Source organism: Triticum aestivum, chromosome 4B, assembly GCF_018294505.1.
Source record: "Triticum aestivum cultivar Chinese Spring chromosome 4B, IWGSC CS RefSeq v2.1, whole genome shotgun sequence".
NCBI classification, from domain to species: domain Eukaryota; kingdom Viridiplantae; phylum Streptophyta; class Magnoliopsida; order Poales; family Poaceae; genus Triticum; species Triticum aestivum.
Window position 1 is genome coordinate 504419622 of NC_057804.1, and position 21290 is coordinate 504440911.

Here is a 21290-nt window from a genome sequence, read left to right on the forward strand (position 1 = left end):
CTGAGCCGGTCCTCCTGCTCCAGCTGGCATGAACTGATTGGCATCTGGTGGGATACTTGGGAAGGCTCCGGATGTAGCGAAAAGAACCCGAGGGTCGTAATTCAGAGGTAAACGGGATTGGGTCTTCTGGTGTCTCCTCCTCATTACCTCATTGGACGCGTTTAAGCTCATTGTGAGCTGGTAAGCTTCTGACTGCAACCGTTGTGCCCGGGCGTCGAGAGCCGCCCGCTCCGTAGCTAGTCTAGTATCCTCAGCTACCAAGGCCTCCTTGGCCTGAGCTATCTCCTCACGTACCCGTGCCACCTCCGCGTCATGCTCATCTTTGTTCGCAGGGATAACCGTGGTGGTTAACAAGGCCGTAAGCTTGTCCATGAGGTCTATCAGCACCTGAGCCGGTGGGCGCACACGGCCACCGGCCCCGGCTGTCCCTATCCCGGATGTTATTGTTGCAGCAGCTGTAGAATTAGAGCCGGGCTGAGTCCCAGCCATAACAATTCCTGCCCATCTTGGCGGCTCATAGGGGTCCAGAATACTGATGCCATCGGAACAGCCCCCAAGCATGCCGTCTTGCACTTGGTACAACGAATCTGTTGAACCGGCGGACGAGTCACCGTTTGAGAGGACGACCATCTCACCACCATCTTCAGATCCTTCAAAAAGTTCCTCTCTGTGGATACAGCCCACGAAAGCACGCTTCATGATGGGTTGAGCTCGGGTCTTCCTCGCACGCTGAGCCGTCTCAATGAGGTCGGTGCTGCTGCCCGGCTCAGGTCCCGGCTCTCTGATCCGGCCGATGAAGACGTGGATTCCGCTGAAGGGGACCCGGTACCCGTACTCGATTGAGCCGGCGTCGGGGCGCCAGACTTCATCGTCGATGTAGATCTTGCCGCGACGATTGAGGGAGTTCCGGACTAGGGGGTGTCCGGATAGCCGAACTACCATCATCGACCGGACTCCAAGACTATGAAGATACAAGATTGAAGACTTCGTCCCGTGTCCGGATGGGACTTTCCTTGGCGTGGAAGGCAAGCTTGGCGATACGGATATGTAGATCTCCTATCATTGTAACCGACTCTTTGTAACCCTAGCCCTCTCCGGTGTCTATATAAACCGGATGGCTTTAGTCCATAGGACGAACAACAATCATACCATAGGCTAGCGTCTAGGCTTTAGCCTCCTTGATCTCGTGGTAGATCTACTCATGTAACCCACATCATCAGTATTAATCAAGCAGGACGTAGGGTTTTACCTCCATCAAGAGGGCCCGAACCTGGGTAAAAACATCGTGTCCCTCGTCTCCTATTACCATCCGCCTACACGCACAGTTCGGGACCCCCTACCCAAGATCCGCCGGTTTTGACACCGACATTGGTGCTTTCATTGAGAGTTCCTCTGTGTCGTCACCGATAGGCTCGATGGCTTCTTCGATCATCATCAACGACACAGTCCAGGGTGAGACCTTCCTCCCCGGACATATTTTCATATTCGGCGGCTTTGCACTGCGGGCCAATTCGCTTGGCCAGCTGGAGCAGATCGAAGGCTACGCCCCTGGCCGTCAGGTCAGATTTGGAAGTTTGAACTTCACGGCTGACATCCGCAGGGACTTGATCCTCGACGGATTCGAGCCACAGCCGAGCGTGCCGTACTGTCACGATGGGCATGATTTAGCTCTGCAGCCGGACAGTACCTTGGAGGCCGCACTCGAACCCGCTCCGATCTTCGACTCGGAGCCGGCTGCGCAGACCAAGGATGGATGGCTAGACACCGCCTCGGGGGCTGCAACCTCTACGGCGATAGAGCCGAACACCTATCTTGTCCCCCATGAAGCTCGTGACTCCGAGGTGCCGGACTCCTTGCCGGACTCCGGACCTCCCGCGCCCCCTCCAGTCGAAACCGATTGGGCGCCGATCATGGAGTTCACCGCGGCGGACATCTTTCAACACTCACCTTTTGGCGACATCTTGAGTTCGCTAAAGTGCCTCTCATTATCAGGAGAGGCCTGGCCAGACTGCGGCCAGGACGGTTGGGATGCGGACGACGAAGAAATTCAGAGCCCACCCTCCACCCACTTGGTAGCCACTGTCGACGATCTAACCGACATGCTAGATTACGACTCTGAGGACATCGACGGTATGGACGACAATGCCGGAGACGACCAAGAACCAGCGCCCACCGGGCACTGGAAAGCCACCTCTTCATACGACATATACATGGTGGATATCCCAAAGGATGGGAACGGCGAAGGAATAGCGGAGGATGACCCCTCCAAGAAATAGCCCAAGCGCCGGCATCAGCGGCGCCGCTCTAAATCCCGCCATAGCAAGAATGAGGATTCCGGCACCGGAGACAATAATACACCGGATAACGCCGAAGACAACCCACTCCAGCAAGATCCAGCACAGGAGGAGGGGGACACCAGCCCTCATGAAAGAGCGGCCGAAGAAGAGGTAGAGGACTATATGCCTCCCTCCGGAGACGAGGCAAGCCTCGACAATGACGAATTTGTCGTACCTGAGGATCCCGTCGAACAGGAGCGTTTCAAATGCAGGCTTATGGCCATGGCAAACAGCCTCAATAAAAAGCAGCAGCAGCTTAGAGCTGATCAAGATCTGCTAGCCGACAGATGGACCGAAGTCCTCGCGGCCGAAGAGCATGAACTCGAACGCCCCTCCAAAAGCTACCCCAAACGTAAGTTGCTCCCGCGATTAGAGGTGGAGGCATATGATCCCGCTTCACTAGGAGACAATACGGCTGATCGACCACCCCGTGGTCGCGACAGAGAGGCCTCAAGGCCCTTCAGTAGACCCGTACCCCGGCATCGCTCGAAAAGCAGGGGAACACTCCGGACCCGCGAGACATATTGGAGGATAAGGCAAGACAATCAAGATCGATCTATGGATCACGTGGGCGCCCCACGATACGTGACGATCACCGTCACCCCGGACACAGTAAGTCCGACCGGGCCGAACACAACAGACAAAGCTCTTTTGAGCTCCGTCGCGATATTGCCCAGTACAGAGGCGCCGCACACCCACTGTGCTTCACAGATGAGGTAATGGATCATCAAATCCCAGAAGGGTTTAAACCCGTCAATATTGAATCTTATGATGTCACAACAGACCCCGCAGTCTGGATCGAGGACTATCTCCTCCACATCCACATGGCCCGCGGAGACGATCTCCACGCCATCAAATATCTCCCACTCAAACTTAAAGGACCAGCCCGGCACTGGCTTAACAGCTTGCCAGCAGAGTCAATCGGGAGTTGGGAGGACCTGGAAGCCGCATTCCTCGATAACTTCCAAGGCACGTACGTGCGACCACCAGATGCAGATGACCTAAGCCACATAATTCAGTAGCCAGAAGAATCGGCCAGACAATTCTGGACATGGTTCTTAACCAATAAAAACCAAATCGTCGACTGTCCGGATGCCGAGGCCCTCGTGGCCTTCAAGCATAACATCCTCGACGAGTGGCTTGCCCGGCACCTGGGACAGGAAAATCCGAAATCCATGGCAGCCCTTACATCACTCATGACCCGCTTCTGTGCGGGTGAGGACAGCTGGCTAGCACGCAGCAACAACCTCAACAAAAATTCTGGCAGTCCGGATATCAAGGACCGTAGTGGCAGGTCGCGTCGCAACAAAAACAAATGCCACATTAGCAGCGATAACAGTGAGGATACGACAGTCAATGCCGGATTCAGAGGCTCTAAACCCGGTCAATGGAAAAATCCATTCAAAAGAACAACTCAGGGTCCGTCGAATTTGGACCGAATTCTCGACCGCTTGTGCGAGATACATGGCACCCCTGAAAAGCCAGCTAACCACACCAATAGGAACTGTTGGGTGTTCAAGCAGGCAGGCAAGTTAATTGCCAAAAACAGTGACAAGGGGCTACATAGCGACGACGAGGAAGAGACCCGACCGCCGAATAATAGAGGACAGAAGGGTTTCCCCCCACAGGTGCGGACGGTGAACATGATATATGCCACGCACCTACCCAAAAAGGGAGCGGAAGCGTGCACTCAGGGATGTATACGCGATGGAGCCAGTTGCCCCGAAGTTCAATCCATGGTCCTCTTACCCGATCACCTTTGACCAAAGGGACCACCCCACCAGCATTCGCCATGGCGGGTTCGCCGCATTGGTTCTAGACCCAATCATTGATGGATTTCATCTCACCAGAGTCCTGATGGACGGCGGCAGCAGCCTAAACCTGCTTTATCAGGACACGGTGCGCAAAATGGGCATAGACCCCTCAAGGATTAAACCTACCAAGACGACCTTTAAAGGCGTCATACCAGGTGTAGAAGCCAATTGTACAGGCTCAGTTACACTGGAAGTGGTCTTCGGATCCCCGGATAACTTCCGAAGCGAGGAGTTAATATTCGACATAGTCCCGTTCCGCAACGGCTATCATGCCTTGCTCGGACGTATCGCGTTCGCAAAGTTCAACGCGGTGCCGCACTACGCATACCTCAAGCTCAAGATGCCAGGCCCTAGAGGAGTCATCACGGTCAATGGAAACACTGAACGCTCCCTCTGAACGGAGGAACATACAATAGCTCTCGCGGCAGAAGTACAAAGAAGCCTTTTAAGGCAATTCTCGAGTCCGGCTGCCAAGTGGCCGGACACAGCTAAGCGTGCCCGGAGTAACCTACAACACGACCACCTGGCATGTTCCGAGCACGCGTAGCTGTGCGGCCCCAACCCCAGCCCCTGTAAAACATTAAGACAGACCCTTCGCGTACTCCATTACGCTCTGAAGATACCATGGGCATGGGGCAAGGGGCTCGACCACGATAAGCCCAAACTTCGGCTCAACCGCACCAGGGGCTCTTAAGTGTGTCGTTTCTTTTTCTTTTCCTTTTATTTTTTACCTACAGGACTCCGTTCGTCAAAGGCCCTGTCCGGCAGCAGACATGCCGAACCCACGATACAACAGCCAGGGAAGGAGAAAGGCTACAACGAAAATCCTGGTGGTCTCCATTATGAGCATTAAATCTGTTTTATGCATTATTCCGTAGCCTACCCCTGGAGGGGGACATGTTAAACAGTCCCATCCCTTGCTTACCGCACCACTTGTATCGTCCTGCACTCACAGCAGTTTTTATTTGAATAAAGCAATGCAGCACATTTTTGCTTCCAATTGCATTTCTTTCTTACACATATGTTCATCTATGACATGTTGCATCCGTACGTTTTGGTACGGCTAAATACACCAGGGGCTTATGTTTCCCGCGTTATGGTGTGATAAGTCCGAACACTTTCACAAGTGCGGCACCCCGAACTTATAGCATTATATGCATCGGCTCCGAATCATGTTCTTGGGTCAATAGTTGGGTTTGCCCGGCTCCCATGTTTTGGTACCTTATGCTCCGTTTTATCGGCTAAGGTAGCACTGGGAGAACCATTGCAATTGTGCCCCAGTTGAGCTGGGTTAACGCCTCAGTGGAGAAAGCTAAAACTGACTGTCATGATGAGGCGAGAGCTGGTCGCTGTTCGAGAGGTTCTTTGCGAGTCCCTAAAGACTTATGTCGCTTCGAGCGAGGAGCCGGATTCTGTCCGGCCAAGGCGTGGATAGCGCCCCAAATTCGGCCTTCCAAAAACTAGGGGCTTCGCCGAAATTTAAAATTATAGAATTCTATGGCTAAGTGAGAGTGTTCAAGCATTATAAGTCCGGTTGCCTTGTTCGTTGTGTTGAGCGCCTCCCTCGATCGACCCAAATATGGGAACAAGAGTGCCCAAATTTATCCCGAACACCCCAGCACTCGTGGCATGGGGGCTGAAGCCGACGACTTGCCATCTCTCATATTTGATAAACAGCCGCACAGAAGGTAATATTTTAAACTAACAAGTGTTGCTTCGCGCATATGAACTTAGTTTTCAGCGCACAGGATAACAAAACGCGAGTCTACTCAAAAACTTCTTCTTTGGAGCACTCACCTGCAATAATGCGGGCGCCCTTCAGCACACTCCTATAATACATCTCGGGCGTGCGATGCTCCTTGCCCTCTGGTGGGGGGTCCGTCACAAGCTTCTGGGCATCCATCTTGCCCCAGTGCAACATTGCGCGGGCAAGGGCCCGACGCGCACCCTCGATACAGGCGGAGTGCTTGATAACTTCAACCCACGGGCACGCGTCCACCAGCCGCCGCACTAGGCCGAAGTATCTCCCAGGCATAGCCTCCTTAGGCCACAGCCGAACTATGAGGCCCTTCATGGCCTGTTCGGCCGCCTTGTGGAGCTCGACCAGCTGCTTCAGCTGGTCGCTAAGGGGCACCGGATGTTCGGCCTCAGCATACTGAGACCAGAAGACCTTCTCCATTGAGCTCCCCTCCTCGGCCCGGTAGAATGCGGCAGCATCGGACACGCTGCGGGGAAGATCTGCGAACGCTCCTGGAGAGCTCCGAGTTCGGGTAAGCGACAGGTAATTAACACTCACATGCTTACTTTGCATGAAAAATGCCTTACACGCTGCTATTTTCTTCACCGCCTCTATCTCCTGGAGGGCCTTGTAGGCTTCGGCCTTAGCGGCTTTGGCACTCTCAAGAGCCATTGCAAGCTCAGACTCTTGAGTCTTCGAGTCACACTCCAGGCTCTCATGTTTCCTCATGAGATCCTGGAGCTCTTGCTGTACCTCCGCCACCCGCCTCCTGTTTCTCTCGCTCGGTGCGCTCCGCAGCCGCATTGCGTTTGGCCGCGGCCACCGCCTCCTTCAGGGTCGCCACCTCGTTAGTGGCCCCTGCAATACCCCAGTTATTCTTGTCAATTTTCATAAGGTATTACTCACCTTCTTTTTCCTCGAGCTGCTTCTTGGCATGGTCGAGCTTGTTCTCGGACCGCTCGAGGTTTCCCTTCAAGTTATTGACCTCCGCAGTCAGTGCGGCAGAGGTCAGCAGCATAGCCTGCAATCCCATATTGACATATTTTCATGACTCCTACGTTTATCTTTCTAAAGATCCTCAGTCCGGCTTTTCTTTCCGAACACCGAACCGAGCATCAGGGGCTACTGTCTATGCGGTACCATTTTACATATATTGAAATTCTTACCTCAAAGCCTGTTAGAAGGCTGCTGCAGGCTTCGGTCAGCCCGCTCTTGGCGAGCTGAACCTTCTGAATCACCGCATTCATAACAGTGCAGTGTTCCTCTTTGATGGAGGCGCCATTGAGCGCCTCCAGCAAATTATCCGGCACCTCCGGTTGGACGGAGGCAGCCGGCGTCGCGGTCTTGCCCTTCTTACGAAGGGGTCGCTCGCCGGACTCCGGAGCCACTATGGGTTCCGGGGCTGAGTCCAGTGCAAAGTCCGGGAGGTTATCCTGCGACACCTCCGACGCCCTCTCCTCCTGGTGGGTCCCTTCCCGGGATCCCACCTCGGCATCGTCCGCATCACGGGGGGTGGAGGCAGTCGGAAGAGAATCCATATTAGGCGGACTGCAGGGTTGTATGCGGCATTAGAAAGACATAATGTGGCGGAAAACGAAAACCTTGAAGTTATTCAGGAGTCCCGATACTTACGATCTCGCCAGAGGCTTGGCCCTTGGAGGCCAGTCCTCGTCGTCGTCACTAGCGTTGGCGGAACAGTCCGGGGGAAGAGTTTTTCCCCTCTTGGACCCTTCGGCCTCCCTTGTTTGGGAGGCCTTCCTTTTCTTCCCTCCCCCCACTGGGGGAGAGGCTTTCTTCTTCTCCTCCTTGCCTTGGTGGGAGGAGTCGGCCTCGGATTCATCGTCCGATAGCACCTGAAAACGGGAACTCTTCCGAGTCCCCGTGGCCTTCTTCTTGGCCTTCTTCTCCGGCACCACGTGGGGTGCCGGAGCCAGCAGCCCCGTTAGGCGGGCGTCAGCTGGGTCATCTGGCAATGGGGCCGGACAGATAGCCTGTGTGGCCTTCTTCAGCCAGTCCTGTCAAAACAAAGGGAGTTTAGATCCCGCATAGAGTCAAACTATGAATAACAAGCGTCCCGTAAAGGACAATATCACTTACCTCGTCAGCTGGACGCTGCGAGCTGAATCCGCGATCTTCGGTAGCGGATGCGGGAGCCTCGGCGCCCTTGAACAGCACCTTCCAGACCTCTTCGTACATAGTGTCGAAGAGCCCATTCAAAGTCTGGTGCTGCGCCGGATCGAACTCCCACATATTGAAGCCCCGTCGTTGGCACGGGAGAATCTGGCGGATGAGCATGACCTGAACTACGTTGACAAGCTTGAGCTTCTTGTCCACCAGCTTTTGGACGCAGGCTTGGAGTCCGGTCAGCTCCTCTGAATCGCCCCAAATCCGGCCACTCTCTTTCCAGGAGGTGAGCCGTGTGGGGATGCCGGATCTGAATTCAGGGGCCGCTGCCCATTCGGGATCACGCGGCTCGGTGATGTAGAACCACCCCGATTGCCACCCCTTGATGGTTTCCACAAAGGTGCCCTCCAGCCACGTAACGTGGGACATCCTGCCCACCATGGCGCCTCCGCACTCCGCTTGGCTGCCCTTCACAACCTTCGGCTTGACACGGAAGGTCTTGAGCCACAAGCCGAAGTGGGGCTGGATGCAGAGGAAGGCCTCGCACACGACGATAAACGCCGAGATGTTGAGAATAAAATTTGGGGCCAGATCATGGAAATCTAGGCCGTAGTAGACCATGAGCCCCCGGACAAAGGGATGAAGTGGGAAGCCCAGTCCGAGGAGGAAATGGGGAAGGAATACTACCCTCTCATGGGGCGTGGGGGTGGGGATGAGCTCTCCCTCGTCGGGGAGCCAATGCGCGATGTCGCTGGACAAGTATCCGGCGCTGCGCAGCTTCTGGATATGCCCCTCCGTGACGGAGGAGGCCATCCACTTGCCTCCCGCTCCGGACATATTTGGAGAAGGTTGAGGTGGGATGTGCGGGCTTGGGCGCTAGAGCTCGAGTTCGTAGAGATGGATAAGCCAAGGAGGAAGAAGGCGCAGGTAAAAAGGTTGGATCTTTATCCCCTTATATGGGCGGACAGAAACACGCGTCCCCACCAGCCTGGTAAAACTCGCTTATCTCCCAAGCGTCACAATCAATGGCGCGGTTGGGTTACCCACGTCTGTATTGATGGGAATCCCGGAATAAGGGGAACACGATCTCTGCTTCGACAGGCGTGCCAAGGAAACCGCCTCGCTAAACGCGCTGAGGTGGAACAATAGAAACAATTCGAGTAAAGGCTTGGAAGTGGTGTGACGTTACGCCACAGAATACGTCAGCAGATTGATCTTGTGTAATATTATTCTCTCTACGGCAGTATGTGGAATTTATTTTTGCAGAGCCGGACACTATCCTGCTGTTGACAATCTTCTATAAATTATTCGGAGGAGGAACCCGTCTTGCAATGCCGAAGACAATATGCATGCCGGACTCGTCGTCATTGAAGCCTGGTTCAGGGGCTACTGAGGGAGTTCCGGACTAGGGGGTGTCCGGATAGCCGAACTACCATCATCGGCCGGACTCCAAGACTATGAAGATACAAGATTGAAGACTTCGTCCTGCGTCCGGATGGGACTTTCCTTGGCATGGAAGGCAAGCTTAGCGATACGATATGTAGATCTCCTACCATTGTAACCGACTCTGTGTAACCCTAGCCCTCTCCGATGTCTATATAAACCGGATGTCTTTAGTCCATAGGACAAACAACAATCATACCATAGGCTAGCTTCTAGGGTTTAGCCTCCTTGATCTCGTGGTAGATCTACTCTTGTAACCCACATCATCAATATTAATCAAGCAGGACGTAGGGTTTTACCTCCATCAAGAGGGCCCGAACATGGGTAAAAACATCGTGTCCCTCGTCTCCTGTTACCATCCGCCTAGACGCATAGTTCGGGACCCCTACCCGAGATCCGCCGGTTTTGACACCGACAACGACTCTTGGTCATCCGGCCCACTACGTATCCCTCGAGCCCTTCAAAGTTGCCATTCAAGAACTCAAATCCACCGTGCGCTGGCCCCACGGTGGGCGCCAACTGTCGTGGAATTATCACGTCGGATGTCCTCGTGAAAGGACTTAGTTGTGGAGCCATCGCAACTAGGAAGCTTGAAGGGGTTAATCGGGACAAGGGACACGAGAGGTTTTTATACTAGTTCAGCCCTTACGGTGAAGGTAAGGCCTACGTCTAGTTGGGTTGGTATTGATGTTTCGATGACCAGGGACCGAGATACGCTATGCCCGGATCTCGATGAGTTGTTTCTTTCCCTAAACCGCCAGCAGGTCGTCCCCTTATATACACGGGTTGAAGCCCTCTGGCTTACAGAGTCCCGACGGGCTTATAAATAGTGTCCAGCTCGGTGACTAGATAAATCTGCCTTATGATACAAGTCATGCCATTATGGCGGTTTACTACAACGGGCCTTAAGTCGCCTGTGGGCTTAAGCCCTTTATTGAACCACCATCTTCATGCTTGGTTTTGGGCTTCCTTCTGGTAAGTCTTCTTTGCGTAACCCGGCCCCTCCTGGGCGGCTTACACAAATAGTTACATCCCCAACAGTACCAAACTTGGAATCATTTCCAACACACATCGTCACCTGGCCCACTAGTCTTTGTTTATTCTACAACTCTTGTTTCGAGTTACTAATTTTAGCAACTGAACCAGTATCAAATACCCAGGGGCTACTATGAATAATAGTAAGGTACACATCAATAACATGTATATCAAATATACCTTTGTTCACTTTGCCATCCTTCTTATCCGCCAAGTATTTGGGGCAGTTCCGCTTCTAGTGATCATTCCCTTTGGAGTAGAAGCACTCTGTTTTAGGCTTAGGACCAGCTTTGGGCTTCTTCACGGGAGTGATAACTTGCTTGCCATATTTTTATAATTCAAGTTCTATAATGAAAAATTCCCACTAGTATATGAAAGTGATATCATAGGAGACTCCCTATCATGGAGAGCATGGTGCTACTTTGAAGCACAAGTGTCAAAAAGGATAGTAACATTGCCCCTTGTCTCTTTTTTATCATTTTTTATTTGGGCCTTTCTCATTTTTTGGCCTCTTTTTTTCTTTTTTTTCTCCGGAGTCTCATCCCGACTTGTGGGGGAATAATAGTCTCCATCATCCTTTCCTCACTGGGACAATGCACTAATAATGAAGATATCACACTTTATTTACTTACAACTCAAGAATTACAACTCGATACTTAGAACAAAATATGACTCTATATGAATGCCTCCGGTGGTGGGATGTGCAATGAATCAAGGGTGACATGTATGAAAGAATCAAGCATGTCATAATAAACGGAACGGTGGAAAGTTGCATGGCAATATATCTCGGAATGCCTATGGAAATGCCATAATAGGTAGGTATGGTGGCTATTTTGAGGAAGGTAAATGGTGGGTGTATGGTACCGGTGAAAGTTGTGTGGTACTAGAGAGGCTAGCAATGGCAAAAGGGTGAGAGTGCGTATAATCCATGGACTCAACATTAGTCATAAAGAACTCACATACTTATTGTAAAAATCTATTAGTTATCGAAACGAAGTACTAAGCGCATGCTCCTAGGGGGATAGATTGGTAGGAAAAGACCATCGCTCATCCCCGACCGCCACTCATAAGGAAGACAATCAAAAAATAAATCATGCTCTGACTTCATCACATAGCGGTTCACCATACATGCATGCTACGGGAATCACAAACCTCAACACAAGTATCTCTCAAATTCACAATTACTCACTAGCATGACTCTAATATCACCATCTTCATATCTCAAAACAATCATAAAGAATCAAACTTCTCATAGTATTCAATGCACTTTATATGAAAGTTTTTATTATATCCCTCTTGGATGCCTATCATATTAGGACTAAATTTATAACCAAAGAAAATTACCATGCTGTTTAAAGACTCTCAAAATAATATAAGTGAAGCATGAGAGTTCATCAATTTCTATAAAATAAAACCAGCTCCGTGCTCTAAAAAGATATAAGTGAAGCACTAGAGCAATATTGCCTAGCTCAAAAGATATAAGTGAAGCACATAGAGTATTCTAATAAATTACGATTCATGCGTGTCCCTCTCAAAAGGCGTGTACAGCAAGGATGATTGTGTCAAACTAAAAAGCAAAAACTCAAATCATACATGATGCTCCAAGCAAAACACATATCATGTGGTGAATAAAAATATAGCCTCAAATAAAGTTACCAATAGACGAAGATGAAAGAGGGGATGCCTTCCAGGGCATCCCCAAGCTTAGGCTCTTGGTTGTCCTTGAATATTACCTTGGGGTGCCTTGGGCATCCCCTAGCTTAGGATCTTGGCACTCCTTATACCATATTCCATCAAATCCTTACCCAAAACATGAAAACTTCACAACACAAAACTCAACAGAAAATCTCATATGCTTTGTTAGTATAAGAAAATAAATCACCACTTTATGGTACTGTTGTGAACTCGTTCTTTATTTATATTGGTGTAATATCTATTGTATTACAACTTTTACATGGTTCATACCCCCCGATACTACCCATAGATTCATCAAAATAAGCAAACAACACATAGAAAACAGAATCTGCCAAAAACAAAACAGTCTATAGCAATCTATAACTCTCAAATACTTCTGTAACTCCAAAAATTCTTAAAAATTAGGACAACCTGGAAAGTTTATTTTCCAATCAAAATAAAAAAGAATCAGGTCAAAATCACGCTTCAATGAATTATGAAAATTATTTTCCTAGGCGCAAAAGTTTCTATTTCTCAGCAAGATCAAAACAACTATCACCGTAAGCTATCCCAATGGTCTTAATTGGCACAAACACTAATTAAAACACAAAACCACATCTAACCAGAGGCTAGATGAATTATTTTATGAAAAATAGGAACAAAAAGCAAAGAACAAAAATAAAATTGGGTTGCCTCCCAACAAGCGCTATTGGTTAACGCCCTTAGCTAGACATAAAACATGAATAGATCTAGGTATTATTGTCTTTGGTATGCAATCCATAAGTGGGTCTAATAAAAGATTCACATGGCAATTTAAGTTTCTTCCTAGGAAAGTGTTCCATGCCCTTCCTTAGTGGAAATTTAAATCTAATGTTTCCTTCTTTCATATCAATAATTGCACCAATCATTCTAAGGAAAGGTCTACCAAGAATAATAGGACATGTAGGATTGCAATCAATATCAAGAACAATGAAATCTATGGGCACATAGTTCCTATTTGAAACAATAAGAACATCATTAATCCTTCCCATAGGATTCTTAATAGTGGAATCCGCAAGATGCAGATTTAAAGAACAATCATCAAGTTCAGGGAAACCTAACACATCACATAATGTTTTTGGAATTGTGGAAACTCTAGCACCCAAATCACACAAAGCATGGCACTCATAATCTTTAATATTAATCTTAATAGTAGGTTCCCACTCATCATAAATTTTTCTAGGGATAGAAACTTCTAATTCAAGCTTTTCTTCAAAAGAGTGCATCATAGCATCAATGATATGTTTAGTAAAAGTTTTGTATTTATTATAAGCATGAGGAGAATTCAACATGGATTGAAACAAGGACATAAAATCTATTAAAGAACAATTATCATAATTAAGTTCCTTGAAATCCAAAAGAGTGGGTTCATTACTACTTAAAGTCTTGACCTTTCCAATCCCACTTTTATCATTTTTTGCATCAAGATCTAAAAACTCCGAATCATTGGGACGCCTTTTAACTAAAGTTGACTCATCTCTAGTCCCATCTTTATCAAGATTTACATTAGAAAACAAAGATTCAATAGGAGTCACATCAATCACTTTAAGATCTTCATCAATATTTTCTTGAAAACTAGAAGAACATGCTTTTACAAACAAATCTCGTTTAGCACGCATCTTAGCGGTTCTTTCTTTGCACTCATCAATGGAAATTCTCATGGCTTTGAGAGACTCATTAATATCATGCTTGGGTGGAATAGATCTACGTTTCAAAGAATCATCATCAAGAGAAATTCTATCCACGTTACTAGCCAAATCATCAATCTTGAGAAATTTTTCTTCAATCAGGGCATTGAAATTCTTTTGCAAACTCATAAATTCTTTAACACTATTATCAAAATGAGAGGGCATCTTATTAAAATTTCCATATGAATTGTTGTAGGAATTAACATAATTATTAGAGGAATTACTAGGAAACAACCTAGGATTAAAATTACATCTATACGCGTTATTACCAAAATTGTTCCTACCAACAAAATTCACATCCATAGATTCATTATTATTCTCAATCAAAGTGGATAAACGCATATCATTAGGATCAATAGAAGCACTCTTACTAGCAAATAATTTCATAAGTTCATCTATCTTTCCACTTAAAACATTAATCTCTTCAATCGTATGCACTTTTTTACTAGTGGAAGATCTTTCGATGTGCCATTGAGAATAACTAACCATAATATTATCTAGGAGTTTAGTAGCTTCTCCTAAAGTAATTTCCATAAAAGTGCCTCCCACGGCTGAATGTAAAAGATTTCTAGAAGCAAAATTCAACCCAGCATAATTTTTTTGTATAATCATCCACAAATTCAAACCACGAGTATGGCAATTTCATATCATCAATTTCATACTCTCCCAAGATTTCGCAATATGTTCATTATCAAGTTGCTTAAAATTCATAATATCGTTCCTAAGGGAGATGATCTTAGCAGGAGGAAAATACTTAGAGATAAAAGCATCTTTACAATTGTTCCATGAATTAATACTATTTTTAGGCAAATATGAAAACCAAGTTTTAGCACGATCTCTAAGTGCAAAAGGAAATAGCTTCAATTTAACAATATAACTATCCACATCTTTCTTCCTTTGCACATCATGCAAATCAACGGAATTGTTTAGATGGGATGCATCATCTTCACTAGGAAGGCCAAAAAATTGATCTTTCATGACAAGATTCAGCAAAGCGGCATTAATTTCACAAGATTCTGCACTAGTGGCGGGAGCAATCGGAGTACTAATAAAATCATTGTTATTGGTGTTGGAAAAGTCACACAATTTGGTATTCTCTTGAGCCATCATGACAAAGCAAGCAATCCAACACACGAGCACACAAAAAGCAAGCGAAGAAGACGAACGGAAGAGGGGCGAAGAAAAGGCAAATATTTTCAAAAATCGTTTTAGAAGTGGAGGAGAGGAAAACGAGAGGCGAATGGCGAATAATGTAAAGCAAGAGATGAGAGTTTATGATGGTTACTTGGTATGTCTTGACTTGGCGTAGATCTCCCTAGCAATGGCGCCAGAAATTCTTCCTGCTACTTGTTGAGCTTGTGTTGGTTTTCCCCTGAAGAGGAAAGGATGATGTAGAAAAATAGAGATAAGTATTTCCCTCAGTTAGAGAACCAATGTATCAATCCAGTAGGAGACAACACACAAATTATTGAATACCTGCAAAAACAATCAAACAAACTTGCGACCAACGCGATAAAGGGAATGTCAATCCCTTCATGGTTACTTGCAAAAATGAGAACTGATAGAGATAGATAAACGATAAAGTAAATATTTTGGTATTTTTGGTTTATAGATCAGACAGTAAAAAATTGCAAAGAATAGTAGATTGGAAACTAATATTGTTGATCGGAAACTTGTATGATGGAAAATAGACCCGGGGGCCATAGGTTTCACTAGAGGCTTCTCTCAGGATAGCAAATAATATGGTGGGTGAATAAATTACTGCCGAGCAATTGATAGAAAAGCGCAAAGTTATGATGACATCTAAGGCAATGATCATGAATATAGGCATAACGTCCGTGTCAAGTAGGCCGAAATGATTCTACATCTACTACTATTACTCCACACATCGACTGCTATCCAACATGCATCTAGAGTATTAAGTTCATAAAGAACAGAGTAATGCATTAAGTAAGATGACATGATGTAGAGGAATTAACTCAAGCAATATCATGAGAACCCCATCTTTTTATCTTTGATGGCAACAATACAATATGTGCCTTGCTGCCCCTACTGTCACTGGGAAAGGACACCGCAAGATTGAACCCAAAGCTAAGCACTTCTCCCATTGCAATAAAAACCAATCTAGTTGGCCAAGCCAAACCAATAGTTCGAAGAGAATTACAAAGATACCAAATCATGCATATAAGAATTCAGAAAAGATTAAAATAATATCCATAGATAAGCTAATCATAAATCCACAATTCATCGGATCTTGGCAAACACACCGCAAAAAATATTACATAGAATAGATCTTCAAGAACATCGAGGAGAACATGGTATTGAGAATCAAAGAGAGAGAAGAAGCCATCTAGGTACTAGCTATGGACCCGCAGGTCTGTGGTAAACTACTCACACTTCATCGGAAGGGCAATAGAGTTGATGTAGAAGCCCTTCATGGTCGACTTCCCCTCCGACAGGACACCGGAAAAGCCAACTATTTGGGATCTCAAGGGTACAGAAGGTTGCGGTGGCGGAGAAGTGTTTTCATGGATGCCCCTGTTGGTTTGGGGTTATATGGGAATGAGAAAAATTCACTCTAGGTCACTAAACTTGAGCCTGATGACACATTAGTACCACTACTTGAAAATACCCGAACTACGGTCCAAATACTTGCGCTAGGGGTTCACTTTGGTCCATGTATACGATTTTGTGTACGTATTTGCTGACTTGGCCGAGTCAGCGGCCGCCAGCTCGCTTTGACCGCCACCTGGTCGTGCCTTTGGTGAATACTAGTCCATTCAAGGGTTTTTTTTTTGCAAAAACGCCATGACCATTAAACTGGAGAGAAGAATCAGCCACTTCACGTCCTTCCAGCAAGCCGCTGATCATGCCTGATGTGTGCTAAATTGCACCTCTAGTCCACGGGCCAGGTCATGGCAATGGGACTACTCACCATGCGCCGCCTCCCCTGCCCCGCGCACCGCTGTTTCCACACCAGGTACCCCTCTGCACTGTCCTTCCCCGCCGCGGCCGAGGCGTCCACCCGCACCTAGAAGCTCTTCTTCTCGCCGAACTCCGCGAACGCCAGCGTCGTGGGCGCGACCGTGACCTTCACCCTGCCGGCGCGCTCACCCGCGCCGTCTACGCCGAGTTGGGCGCGCCCACGTTGGTGACCATCCTCCGGAGCACCGCCGAGGTCTTGCCGCCGCCGTCCTTAAACGCCACCGCGATCGACGGGTAGTTGAGCGTGAACCTCGGGTTCTCGTGGAGCAGCTCGCTGCAGTTGATGGCGCTGTGCATGATCTTGAACACCTCTCTCTGCGTGTACCCGAGCGTGCAGTGGTGTGTCACGTAGTCGGCTGGCTCGATGTCGTAGACGAGGCCTGGGTCAACGGCGAGAGCCGGGTTCACGTGCCCGGCGCCCATGGCGAACGCGTCGGCACGCTCCCCGCCGTCGCCGTCAGTTATCGGCTTGCCCTGCCGGTCCGTCATGTCGGACGTCTTCATGATCGCTGACCGCACCATCACCGGGCTCCATGAAGGGTGCGCTGACCTGACCAGCGCCGTGATGCCGCTCGCGTGCGGGCATGCTATGGACGTCCCCGACAGCACCGTGAAGTTGGACCGTCACTCGTCGCCGTCTAGCCTCGACGGGCTCAGGCTGCCCGGCCACGCCGCGATGATGTTAACCCCGGGGGCGCCGACGGTGAGCATCTAGGGCGCTTCGTTGGCCATGGAGCTTGGCTACGGCCCGTTGTTACCGGCGGCGCTCACGATGGAGATGCCGCGCATCGTGGCACGGAAGCTGCCGATGGCGATGCTGTCCTCGAAGAGCGGGATGGGGAAGCCGCCGAGGGAGAGCGACAGCACGTCGACGCCGCCGCGCACCGCGTCGTCCATCCCGGCGAGGATATCAAAGCTGAAGCATCCGTTGAACCAGCAGACCTTGTACGCGGCAATGTGCGCGCCGGAAGCCACGCCGCGCGCCTCCCCAGCCCCGGCGCCGAGAACACTGGCTCCGGCCACGGCGGCCCCCACGACCGTCGACGCCATGTGAGTCCCGTGCCCGTGCATGTCCCGCGGCGAAGCATACTCCCACGCCCGCGCTGCGGCGTCCGACGGGTCTGTCGGGTAGTTGGCGCGGTGGCCCTTGGAGTAGAACCGCACGCCGACGAGCTTCCAGTTGCAGTTCGTCGTGTTGAACCGCTCCCCGGTCTCGCACACGCCCCGCCACCGGTCCGGCACCGGCGGCATCCCGCGGTCGTCGATGCTTGGGCTCTCCGGCCACACGCCAGTGTCGAGCACCCCGATGACCACGCCGCGACCATACCGCACGCGTGCCCACGCCCCGATCGGGCACACGTTAAGGCTGAGGAACCGGTACGAGTACGTGGTGTGCAGCTCGACGCGGCGTTCCTCGCGCACCGACACGACATCCTGCAGCGCCCGCAGAGCTGCCGCCGCGCTGCAAAGCCGTCAAACACGGTGTGGTAAGAGTACAGCAGCCGCGACGACGGCTTCTACTGGCGCTTTGCATCTTGCTCCACTAAGGAAGGCAAGGATTTGACGATGAAAGCGAGGTGCCAGTCGTGCTCGAAGATCCGCGTGGGTGCAGCTGGACAATGTAGGTCCGCAAAGCCTCCTCCTGATCCGCGGCGGTGCCATGAAGAAACACCAATGAGGAGGAGAGGAAGAGGAACACCGCGTGGGAGGCGAACAGGTGGAGGAAACCCATGGCTTCCTTGATAAGCAATCGAGCAGTTGTTCGCTTTGGTTTGCGACGGTGAGGTGGGAGATGGAGAGGTGGGTGGGAGATCGAATTTCGTGGACGACGACGACCTGGCTGGGCGAGCGTGTCTGTCCTGAGAGACGACACTTCCCCTGGCAGGCGGAGGCGGGGCCGCGAGCAAGAGGCACAGCAGAGTAGGTGGAATGGAAGACACCAAGGAGGAGGAGCGAGCAGCAGTGGAACGCAGTGATGGCTCGCTCGCACAGCCTGCTTTGCCAGCCTAGGCGCGCACTGGGTTCCTTAATGGCGCAGACACGGGTAGAGAGAGAGGAGGAAGACTGAGGGAGGAGGAGCGTATCTGCCTCATGCGTGCCATTTATGATGCCTGCTGCCTTCTTGCTTTTGTTGCACTCCAGGCGACGGAACGAGGAGGACCGGGGCGGCACCGAGTTGAGCAGGAGGCGCCGAGTTGGACCGGGGTGGTTTAATGGTCATGGTGTTTTTGCAAAAAAAAACTGGATGGACTAGTATTCACCGAAGGCACGACCAGGTGGCGGTCAAAGCGAGCTGGCGGCCGCTGACTCGGCCAAGTCAACAAATACGTACACAAAATCATATACATGGAACAAAGTGAACCCCTAGCGCAAGTACTTGGACCGTAGTTTGGGTATTTTGAAGTAGTGGTTCAAATGTGTCACCCGGCTCAAGTTTAGTGACGTAGAGTGAAATTTTCTCTATGGGAATATATAGGCGAAGAATTAGGTCAGGAAGGTCATGAGGGGCCCACAAGAGTGGGGGCGCGCCCTACCCCCCCTGGGCGCACCCTCCATCGTTGTGGCCGCCTCGTGGATCCTCCGACTTCATCTCCAAGTCTCATGGTTGTCTTCTGGTCCAAGAAAAATCATCGCGAAGGTTTTATTCCGTTTGGACTCCATTTGGTATTCCTTATTTGTGAAACTCAAAAACAAGGAAAAAACAGGAACTGGCACTAGGCTCTAGGTTAATAGGTTAGTCCCAAAAATAATATAAGATAGCATAATAATTCATATAAAGCATCCAAAACAGATAATATAATAGCATGGAACAATAAAAAATTATAGATACATTGGAGACGTATCATGCCTCAACACTCATCGGACCGCATACATCGGTATGTATTATTTCCAATAAGTCGTTAGTTCGCTCCATTTTTTCGGAGAACGGAGTTTTTGCCATCTTTCCCATGAGGCATGGTTTGCAAGTATCAAATGATTCATAATCAAGTGATTCCAAAAGTCCATCTGCATGGAGTTTCTTCATGCACCTTACACCAATATGACCTAAACGGCAGTGCCACAAGTATGTTGCACTATCATTATCAACTTCGTATATTTTGGCATCAATATTATGTATATGTGTATCACTACGGTTGAGATTCAATAAACCATTTACATTGTGTGTATGACCATAGAAGGTTTTATTCATGTAAACAGAACACCAATTATTCTCTGACTTAAATGAATAGCCGTATTGCAATAAACATGATCAAATCATATTCATGCTCAACGCAAACACTAAATAACATTTATTTAGGTTCAATACTAATCCTGAAGTTAGTGGGAGTGTGCGATTGTGATCGTATCAACCTTGGAATCATTTCCAACACATATTGTCACCTGACCCTTAACTAGTCTTTGTTTATTCTGCAACTCCTGTTTTGAGTTATTAATCTTAGCAACCGAGCCAATATCAAATACCCAGGGGCTACTACGAATACTAGTAAGGTACACATCAATAACATGTATATAAAATATACCTTTGTTCACTTTGCCATCCTTCTTATCCACCAAGTATTTGGGGTAGTTCCGCTTCTAGTGATCATTCCCTTTGCAGTAGAAGCATTCAGTTTTAGGCTTAGGTCTAGCTTTGGGCTTCTTCACGGGAGTGACAACTTGATTGCCATTCTTCTTGAAGTTCCATTTCTTTACTTTGCCCTTTTTCTTGAAACTAGTAGTCTTGTTAACCATCAACACTTGATGCTCTTTCTTGATTTCTACATTAACCGATTTCAGCATCGCGAAGAGCTGAGGAATCGTTTTCATCATCCCTTGCATATTGTTGTTCATCATGAAGTTCTAGTAGCTTGGTTATAGTGACTAGAGAACTCTATCAATCACTATCTTATCTGGAAGACTAACTCCCATTTGATTCGAGTGATTGTAGTACCCGGACATTCTGAGCACATGATCACTAGCTGAGCTATGATTGAAGTGATTGTAGTACCCAGACATTCTGAGCACATGATCACTAGCTGAGCTATTCTCCACCATATTGTAGGCAAAGTATTTGTTAGGGGTCTCATACCCCTCGACAATGGCATGAGTCTGAAATACCAATTTCGGCTCTTAGAACATCTCATATGCTCTATGGCATTCAAAACGTTTTTGAAGTCCCAGTTCTAAGCCGTAAAGCATGGCGCACTAAACTATTAAGTAGTCATCATATCGAGCTTGCCAAACGTTCATAACATATGGATCTGCTCCTGCAATAGGTATGTCACCTAGTGGCGCATCAAGGACATAATTCTTCTGTGCAACAATGAGGATAATCCTCAGGTCACGGACCCAATCCATATTATTGCTACTATCATCTTTCAACTTAGTTTTATCTAGGAACATATCAAAAAATAGGGGAGCTATATCATGAGCT

The 21290-nt window shown here is 48.7% G+C and overlaps 1 pseudogene; it reads right to left on the reverse strand.

Annotated features, from left to right (window-relative positions):
- Positions 1 to 16984: 16984 nt before the first annotated feature.
- LOC123090180 (subtilisin-like protease SBT1.2) lies at positions 16985 to 18608 on the reverse strand (annotated as a pseudogene).
- Between the last annotated feature and the right edge of the window lie 2682 nt (positions 18609 to 21290).